Source organism: Pezoporus flaviventris, unplaced genomic scaffold, assembly GCF_033815535.1.
Source record: "Pezoporus flaviventris isolate CSIRO_AGI_PZ_B2104156 unplaced genomic scaffold, CSIRO_AGI_Pfla_v1 ptg000001l, whole genome shotgun sequence".
Lineage (NCBI taxonomy): Eukaryota > Metazoa > Chordata > Aves > Psittaciformes > Psittacidae > Pezoporus > Pezoporus flaviventris.
The window spans coordinates 56683846-56691793 of NW_026892549.1; the positions used below are offsets into that span (position 1 = coordinate 56683846).

The window sequence follows — 7948 nt, forward strand, 5'->3', positions numbered from 1 at the left end:
TATAGGTATGTTCTTCTTGGCTGATCAGTCATTTAAAAGAGATCCTCTGACAGTTGATAAACATCATATACAAGCCCTGCAGGTGATTTCTGCCAGATGGCTCTCTGTGTATTTGGGTAATAGAGACTCCTGTTAAAAGAGCCATGGTTATGTTTATTCCTGTGTGCTACATGTGATGATGATGCTGCCTGTAAAGCCAAGCTGTAGGATCTGACTAGAAGTTTTGAAAACACAGCAAGAGTCAGCACTGACTCCTCTCACAAAGCACTTTATCCCCTTTTTAGACTTCCAGTCTGTGTTGCGAAGAGTGTGTCCAACTGTTCATGTCTGATATGAATAGCCTAGAGGTCTGGTTTCTGAGGAGGTTATTTAAAGCTTATTTGCTGTCTTCTTTCGAGAAGAAGGGGACCTGTGTGCTCTTCATCCAACTTTTTTATGTTGGCATTATAGCACAGGGCAAGCTGCAATAAGATGCAGAACTCTCAGCTTACTTCTCCGTTGATACGTGACTCTCCTTAGGGTGCCTTTGCATGGGGTCACGCAATGTCAGTCATGTGGGTGTGACATGAGGTGGCCAAGAGAGATAGGCTGCAGCTGATGGCTTGTTCCTTCAAGTGGGTCTCCTTAGGGCACAGACCCCTGGTAACCACCTCACCTTCCTCCATCCTGGCCTCAATTCCAAAAAACTGCTCCATTTGGCTGGTTTAATAGAGCTGAAATGCTAACGCTGAGATTAGCCTTCATGGAGTGCTTTTTCTTTGTAAGTGATAAGTAACTTTGATGCTACGGTTTCCTAATCCTAAATTTTGTATCTTTACTGCTCTTTTAAGAGTCTTTTATGTTTAGAGCACATATGTATCCTTTCAGTCAAGAATCACTGGGGGTTTGGATATAATAGCTCTAGTGAGATGCTGTATCTACTACTGTGGTAGTTAGCTGTAATGGACTGCTCATCATTTCCTCCACATGTCTTCGTCTGAAATTCAGCCATTAACTAAAGCCATTCTCACCAGTTCAGAGTTGGTGTTGTGAAAGGAGCTTGAGAGGTCTCAGCTTCATTCCCATCCTTTGTGCTAGTTGTGTTACACACAGAGACCAGGAGTTGTTGAGCAGCCATGGCTGCACCTGTTTGTCCAGGCAAATAGAAAAGTTTTCTTATCCACAGTTTAGCAAGGGACTGAGAGAGAACTGGTCTGCGTGGCAGAAATGGTGTGAAGGAAGCAATTATTGAACTGGGTGAATTAATGCAATGGGTTTAACCTGCCCTGAGGAAAGGATTTCTTTAACAGGTGCTTTGCTGCTTTCAACAGCCTAGATTAGATGAGTACCACTCTTGCACAGGTGTAGGTGTTGAGCTCAGAGGATGTAGAAAATTATGCTGAATGGTTGCATTACTAATGTAGGGATTAGCAAGGCTGCCTTGTGATTGTAGGGATGTACTCTGAGCTTGTGTAGGTAGTGGCATGCCTACTTTGTGGGACTTGTTTCACAACCTTAGCAAACTTGCTGAGAAGGTAGATAACTCCTGCTCTTCTGAAAGCATGTTTTTGCTATGTGTAGTGTAGCTTATATGTATTCAACTAATCACTGGGTTTTATTCTATCAGGGATGTGTGGGAGATTCAGATTAGAAGATCAGATGCTTTTCTGGGTGACTAAGGAACAGACCAGAGGAAACTTCGTATGTTGAAGAAAAGCAGAGGTGTTTAGTTTGTTGTCTTCTGAAAATAACCTTAGCTTTTTAGATATACAGGAATGTTACAGATGAGAAACTCTGAATTGAAACCACTTTTTAAACTAATGAGGCATTAATAAGCACTGTCATTTGCATGGAGGAAAACAACTTGAAAAACGGTAATATTCAGTATAGCATGGAGTAAAAAATGGATCTGTTTCAGTCTCACAAAGAGCCAAAGAAAATGCTTTCCTGACCAAACAGTTAGGAGAGCTGATATTGAGAAAGATAAAGAGAAAACTTGTTTGGTTTTTGTGCCTCTGAATTGGTAGAGGTGAGTTGTGTAATAGCCTAAGGAGTGTAAAGAATATGAGAATTATTCGTGTCAAGAACTTAGAAATCATTGTTACCAGTGTACCTATGACGAGTGTACCATGTGTGGAATGTATAAAAAGGACCTTGATTATAATAAATGTTGGTGTCAAAGTAATGATGGGAAAGAAGAAGAAACAAGGGAATAAGCTAGTCCCCTCTTTAATCATTTAGACTGTTAAAACAATAAGGAACGCTTTCAGCTTCGTTTAGCTGCTTGAATGCTTTAAGGGGGTTAGGTAACCAAGGAGATGCATCCTGTTAAATATACGGGTCTAAGATTGTGGTTAAGCTTGTGATAGACATCTTTCTGTTAATGTATTACCGAGAAGTTTCAGTATGTTTCTTTACCTGGAGAGAAGACCACAGCAACGGGACAGAAACAAATGAAAAGGACCCACATCGAGTTTCGGGCAAAGAAGACAACAGGATTGGCTGAAACTCAAAACCAGTAACTGAAACCCTGGACTGAGAAGTATAAGAGACTGTACCCCAAAAACCCTGGTGTGCGTTGTTGGCGGAGCGGAGACTCCCCGCACACCCAGTGCTGCTTGCTTATTGCCTCTTGATATTAATCTATTGTAATAAAATAATTAAATCAGATCATGGCCAAGGCTAAATTTTTATAACAGGAGTGTGCATAAAATTCCCATCCTCACTTTCCCCTGGGGTACCAGGTGATTCTGGCGCATTAAAATACTCAATGCTTATGTTTTTCCTTGAATGATACCCAGTTTAGGATATGCACATCTTCTGTAACAAGAGCGTAGGAAGCAATTAATCCCTTTTACCTGGAATGAGGTGTAGCTTTCTCTCCTTTTTGCTGGGGCTTTTGGGATTCTGTGGAGCATGTGTTTGTTTGAGCCCTGGAAAAGTTTACTTAATGGGGACTAAGAGCGTGTGAATAGAAGCTTTCCCGTCAGAGCGAAGAGACCTTCTATGCGCCTTAAGTACCAGGAACTCTGGCAAAAAGCCTAGAAAATTTGCCTGCTTACTTTAGGAAGCAGATCTCTATACTATTCTGCACTTTAATGATGGGGTGGACAGCAGTTTCAGTTTTAGTAGCTATTTTAAAGCCTTATTCTGTCATAATTTCTTGTAAATTAAACTTTAGAACTGACCCACAGGTGCTCTGTAGCGTCTCTCTAAGCATTTAATACTGTATGGTATCTCCAGACATAAATTTACTGCAGGGTGGCTGAGGGTCATGTTGTTACCACTAGCTACTTAGCTAGATTGTAGGAAGCGCTCTCTCTCCAGCTACCTAAAAGGAGGATGAAGTGAGGTGGGGGTCAGTCTCTTTTCCAAGGAAAAAGGGATGGGACAAGAGGAAATGGTCTCAAGCTGCACTAGGGGAGGTTTAGATAGAGAATAGGAACAATTCCTTCCCCGAAGGGTGCTCAGACATTGAAACAGGCTGCTCAAGGCAGTGCTGGAGTGACTGTCCCTGCAAGTGTTCATACACCGTGTAGACAAGGCCCTCAGTGACATGGGTTAGTGGTGGCCTTGGAAATGCTGGGGAACAGTTGGACCTGATGTTCTTAAAGGGCTTTTCCAACCTGGTTAAGTCTATGAAACTAAATACCACCGTCCTCACTGTAGGTGTGGGCAGAGATGATCACTGTTATGTTGTTTTGGAGCATATGAAGAGAATATTGAACAAAGGAGACATCTAATGAGGTTTTTGTGATAATAAGCTTTAACTTTTGAGGTTGTGAACCCTGTGCTATACTGACCTTCCTATAAGCTACACCTGACTTCAGTATTTTTTTCCTTATATTCTGCTGTGAAAAGTTAAATGTGGCTGTGTTGTAGTGCTTTTTAAACTCGAGCAACGGTGCCAGTTCAGGAGGGGCTTTTATTCTGAAAATTAACTTCTTTTTTTAATTGGCCTTATCACAAGGCTCCTTCCATGTAGTGGAAGCATTCTGTGGCTCCCAACTGCAAGTCTACATAAAGTTTCAAGTGATTGGCTTAAATACACAAGACTTGGTTTTCCTCAGGTATAACGAATGATGGGTGCTTTGTTTCTTCACCTGTCCACTTCTAAGCCTGTTTCACAAGTTTAATGGCAACCATGACAGAGAGAGAGAGAGAGGTTTACTCTTTTTATTTCATGTGGTGCCTGTCACTTGTGACCTCCTAGTCCTTGTAGCTGAGAAAAATAACCTCAAGTGTGGCCAGATGTGTTGAGGTAGAAGCACTCCTCCTTGCTTCTGCTTCTCTTAAGGATCTGCCTTTGCGAAAAGTGGATGTGACCTGTACTACATAGCACTGTCCTGCTAACTATGCTTAAAAGTGGTTGGAAGTTGTTCAGACCTATGTGCTCTGATGTAGACCAGAGGCACAGCAGTCTGTCCCCGGCATACAACAGAGAGGCAAGGAAGGAAAAGGTCAGCACAGAGAACAGTGCCCCCAGGGAGAAATGTTCCAGATGGCTGTAGAGAACATAACTGAGGAGCCAGTTTGAGGTGCTGCTTTTTTCCTTGGCTTTCTCAAGATTTTGTGCTGTCCACCTGTCCTGGTTCCTCTGTTAACATGCTCCTCATTGCCCAGTTTTACTCATGAGACCATGAAGAGGCCAAGTGAGCTTCAGCAGATGGTTGTGAGGTTGGGCAGGAGCTGAATTCCCTCAGAGCCATGCCACTGGCTGCAGTTCAGCCCCTGACATTTCTCTGTGCCTGAATGCTTTTCACCCAGCAGAAAACTGTACGCCATGAAGGAAGTACACAACGCATGTAAACTGTGGAGACACAGTAAAAATAAATTTGTCTGTTTAAAAGTATAATGGCAAATAATAATCATCATAATTGTTCCTTTTAACCAGCATAAATAATCCCTCTTGAAATCTTTTTCATGCACATGCATTTTCATTGCTTTTATTCACCTCCCTCATTCACTTCTTAGTGCAAGGCCTTTCCAGAGGATTTGCTATAGCCTTTCTTTTACAACAAACAGTTTGATTTAGGAGTACTGCTGCCTGTTATTGCTACATTGGTGGAGAAATGAAATGTTTATGGACCAATCTATACCATTCTCCCAAACCATAGATTTTGGTAATGGAAAGTGCAGGTTAATGCTTTAATAAAGCATGGTCTGATATGTACTGTGCCAATTAATCTAGAAGGTAGATGTGAGAGCAAGATTTTATATTTTCAGCAGTATTTCAGATTTCATTTTGAAGTAAATGTAAGTGCCTTGGTAAATGAAAGTGTTGCGTTTTTCATTATAAAATAAAGGAGGAATAATAGGTTGCTAAGGAAGCATTTCTTCTTCATTACACATTTGAGCACTTCCTTGTACCCCTGTAGAAGTTAGCCTCCCCAGCATAAGAATGGAGTAGACTTAAAGCTGTAGAAGATAGTACTTGGAAGAAGACTGTTTGAATGTGTTGTGTTTAAAGCCTGAGATTTGGTTGAAAATCTGCTGAAGTGGAGCAATTGTTCTTGTAATAATGATATGAAATACCTGTAAGAGGGGAGCTATGGGAAAGGAATGTATTTTGGTATGGAAGCAACTTCACATCACTGTGAGGGTTACCCTTGTGGAGTTTGTTCAGACAGCAATCTTGTACATGCTGTGGCTTTTTAATACCTCAATAAAAATGGAGAGAAGATGGATATGAAGGCTTAGAGGGCTTAGTGGTGTGAACAGCCAAGTTTGCCTACCAGAAAGAGTATGTCTTTTTGCCAGACTTTCTCTTCTTGGTTTTGCTGTCACAGCAAGAGGGCATGAGACTAAGCAGATCTGTGTGAAGGACCCAGGTTACCTTATATAGTGATGTCAGACACCTCAGAAATAGGGAATAATCACGTATGCTGCTGTTGTGTAAAAGTATTGGAGATGTCTCCAAATAGGTGGCAAATTTTCAGGGCCTTGGTCAGCTGCTGTGAGGTGGCAGTGAGTATATACGCTGGTCCTGCACTGTTTGGGTCAAGTGTTCCTTCTTGCTCTAGGGAAAAGTGATGCATCTGTTGTGCTTCCTTGGTTTCTTATTTTGTAGTTAGGCAGGAGAGAGGGTTGTGAGGAGACATGTCTGAACAGCCTTTGCCCAAATGAGCTTGGGGCAGTAGGTGGAGTGTGCTGTGTACAACACTCAGGTGCTGTAAGACCAGTAAATAACTCCTGCACCATCAGGCACACCTGACAGCTGTGTTTTGTTGCCATGGATAAATTCGCCTTCCTATCCATCTGGTCTCTCTTTCTGCACAGAACTGCACCACCCACTGGCTGGAGACCATTCTTCTAAAATAAAGTCTGGTTCAAGACTAGGGAGAACATCGATGCAGTGCAGAAACAGCTCTTCATTTTAAGAGCCCAGTGTCCGTGATTTTGACACGCAACTCCTGCATGTAAGAGGGAAGCACCTGTAATGTAAGTGGGACAATGTGGACAGGTGACTGTGTCTGATGGTCTCTTTGGCGGGTGTTGATACTGTGGATGGCTGTGCAAGCCCATTTGGGTCTGGGATATTTCCAGAGCAAAGCACTGTGAGTAGTGCAAAACAGCTTCTGCCTTTTCCTAGCTGAGGATCCAGACCCTCAAGTGATGCTAGACAGAGGGTCACTGTTCCTCTTTGCAGTTCCCTGCCCTCTGAAATTCATCTTGCTCAGTGCATATGGATCCCCCTCTTGGAGGGGCTTCTTGGCTATCCCTGACCTGGCAGAAACAGCTGTGGGGATGTCTTTGCTCAAATGTGTGGTGGTAGCTTGCTCTCAATGAATACAGCCTGTGTCAAGAGCAGAGTTGCATTCTTGGGCTTGGTGACCACCTTTCCTCAATTGTTCTGACCTTTCTGCCTAGGTTTTGTAGAGTGCCTGTTCATGGGGCTGGTCTAGGGCTGCATACCAAGAACTGGAGTTCTGCAGCTTGACCTTTCTCTGGGGATTTAGCCCTGCTCCTGAGGAGATAAACTCAATTGTGCTGAGTAGTGGAAAGTATGTATATTAACAGTGTTCTATTTAAAATACAAAGCACATGGAATGATGGCAAGAGGTGTCAGATGGCAGGGACTGAGAATTACTTTTTCTATTTGGAGCCTGAGCAGATGCAGGGCAGCCTTCCCCAGCTGCTCTCTGTGGGTAAAGGAGGAGCTTGCTCAATGGGGCATCATGTGCTGTATGGGACTGAGTGGTGGGACTTGTATTTCTTTCCTTTGGTGAACAGAAAAGCAGCCTTTTTTGAGGAACTTCCCCTGTGACAATGCTCATGTTTCAACCTACTGTCTCCATACTAGAAATAAGTTCAACCTTTAAATAGGTTGGAGGCAAAGCAGGAGGTTTCCCTGCTCTCCTGTAGATGAAGCATTTCCAAACTGTACTTTCAGGTTGGGTATCTCCTGGATGGGATTTACTGATGAAATTCAAGCTGACTGCCAGAGAAGGTTTGGTGTGTTTCTCAACTAAAAAATCCCCACACCATGTCATTAAAGTTCAAAAATGCCTTGATTTTACATTTTCAAAGTAAGTAACAAAAGAAATTAGTTTGTGTTGGAGCTGTCCCTGGCTCAAATAAGCTCCTGTATAAGGAGTTTGTAAATGACTGAATTAATTAAAATCACACCAAAATGGTTTTGTCTTGTAAGAACATGAAGTTTTTTTTTTTTTCAGATATTTGCCTCTGTCTAAACTTGGGATCTTGTAAAATCGCTAAAACCTTTGAATAGTGTCAAAAATCTATTCGTTGTGCAGCTCTGTGAAATACTTTGAGACTCGGTTTATTGGGAAAGGAGTATTCTCTTTGTTTTCATCTGTTTTGTCTGTCAAAATGATTTCTGGTTTAATTTTGGAGAGTAGAGTGTAGGTGATGTTACCTTCATTCCTTCAGTTATCATTCAGAGCGATGTCTCGTCACCCAGTTCCAGCCCCCTGCCATGGGCAGGGACACCTTCCACTAGAGCAGG

At 42.4% G+C, this 7948-nt stretch overlaps 1 long non-coding RNA gene across 1 annotated transcript in view; it reads left to right on the forward strand.

Moving 5' to 3' along the window:
* Positions 1 to 1333: 1333 nt before the first annotated feature.
* The window catches only part of LOC133268433 (uncharacterized), a 41892-nt gene continuing 35277 nt past the window's right edge, over positions 1334 to 7948 (forward strand). The window contains exons 1-2 of the long non-coding RNA XR_009743074.1: positions 1334 to 1514; positions 1607 to 1680. This is a non-coding gene — a long non-coding RNA (uncharacterized LOC133268433). The remainder of the gene's footprint in view (positions 1515 to 1606; positions 1681 to 7948) is intronic.